The sequence below is a fragment of the Xylocopa sonorina genome, unplaced genomic scaffold (genome assembly GCF_050948175.1).
Source record: "Xylocopa sonorina isolate GNS202 unplaced genomic scaffold, iyXylSono1_principal scaffold0051, whole genome shotgun sequence".
In the NCBI taxonomy this organism is placed as follows: domain Eukaryota; kingdom Metazoa; phylum Arthropoda; class Insecta; order Hymenoptera; family Apidae; genus Xylocopa; species Xylocopa sonorina.
Genome location: NW_027490122.1, coordinates 1,324,380 through 1,326,496, shown reverse-complemented (window position 1 = coordinate 1,326,496; position 2,117 = coordinate 1,324,380).

The window sequence follows — 2,117 nt, the reverse complement described above, 5'->3', positions numbered from 1 at the left end:
AATGTAAATGCGACACTTCCTTGCAAGGAAATAGCGTTTGCAAATGTCTACCTATCGTAGCAATAGTGTTCTAATGCTTCTTAAAGCGCGATATCGCATCTCATTTCTATGTTTCATGGTAAGATATAATATGATTTGCGAAGTGTCATGTATTCCTCGTCTACACTTCAAATGAATGTAAATGCGACACTTCCTTGCAAGGAAATAGCGTTTGCAGATGTCTACGTATCGAAGCAATAGAGTCCAAATGCTTCTTAAAACGAGATATTGCATCTCATATCTATGTTTCATGATAAGATATAATATTCATTGCGAAGTGTTATGCATTCCTCGTCTACGATTCAAATGAATGTAAATGCAACACTTCCTTGCAAGGAAATGGCGTTTGCAGATGTCTACGTATCGTAGCAATAGAGTTCTAATGCTTCTTAAAACGCGATATCGCATCTCATTTCTATGTTTCATGGTAAGATATAATATGATTTGCGAAGTGTCATGTATTCCTCTTCTACACTTCAAATGAATGTAAATGCGACACTTCCTTGCAAGGAAATAGCGTTTGCAGATGTCTACGTATCGTAGCAATAGAGTTCTAATGGTTCTTAAAACGCGATATCGCATCTCATTTCTATGTTTCATGGTAAGATATAATATAATTTGCGAAGTGTTATGTATTCCTAGTCTACACTTCAATTGAATGTAAATGCGACACTTCCTTGCAAGGAAATAGCGTTTGCAAATGTCTACCTATCGTAGCAATAGTGTTCTAGTGCTTCTTAAAACGCGATATCGCATCTCATTTCTATGTTTCATGGTAAGATATAATATGATTTGCGAAGTGTCATGTATTCCTCGTTTACACTTCAAATGAATGTAAATGCGACACTTCCTTGCAAGGAAATAGCGTTTGCAGATGTCTACGTATCGAAGCAATAGAGTCCAAATGCTTCTTAAAACGAGATATTGCATCTCATATCTATGTTTCATGATAAGATATAATATTCTTTGCGAAGTGCTATGCATTCCTCCTCTACGATTCAAATGAATGTAAATGCGACACTTCCTTGCAAGGAAATAGCGTTTGCAGATGTCTACGTATCGTAGCAATAGAGTTCTTATGATTCTTAAAACGCGATATCGCATCTCATTTCTGTTTCATGGTAAGGTATAATATGATTTGCGAAGTGTTATATATCCGTCGTCTGCACTTCAAATGAATGTAAATGCGACACTTTCTTGCAAGGAAATAGCATTTGCAGATGTCTACGTATCGTAGCAATGGATTTCTGCTGCTTCTTAAAACGCGATATCGCAACTCATTTCTATGTTTCATGGTAAGATATAATATGATTTGCGAAGTGTTATGTGTTCCTAGTCTACACTTCAAATGAATGTAAATGCGACACTTCCTTGCAAGGAAATAGCGTTTGCAAATGTCTACCTATCGTAGCAATAGTGTTCTAATGCTTCTTAAAACGCGATATCGCATCTCATTTCTATGTTTCATGGTAAGACATAATATGATTTGCGAAGTGTCATGTATTCCTCGTCTACACTTCAAATGAATGTAAATGCGACACTTCCTTGCAAGGAAATAGCGTTTGCAAATGTCTACCTATCGTAGCAATAGTGTTCTAATGCTTCTTAAAACGCGATATCGCATCTCATTTCTATGTTTCATGGTAAGATATAATATGATTTGCGAAGTGTCATGTATTCCTCTTCTACACTTCAAATCAATGTAAATGCGACACTTCCTTGCAAGGAAATAGCGTTTGCAGATGTCTACGTATCGTAGCAATAGAGTTCTAATGCTTCTTAAAACGCGATATCGCATCTCATTTCTATGTTTCATGGTAAGATATAATATGATTTGCGAAGTGTTATTTATACCTTGTCTACACATCAAATGAATGTAAATGCGACACTTCCTTGCAAGTAAATAGCGTTTGCAGATGTCTACGTATCGTAGCAATAGAATTCTAATGCTTCTTAAAACGCGATATCGCATCACATTTCTATGTTTCATGGTAAGATATAATATGATTTGCGAAGTGTCATGTATTCCTCGTTTACACTTCAAATGAATGTAAATGCCACACTTCCTTGCAAGGAAA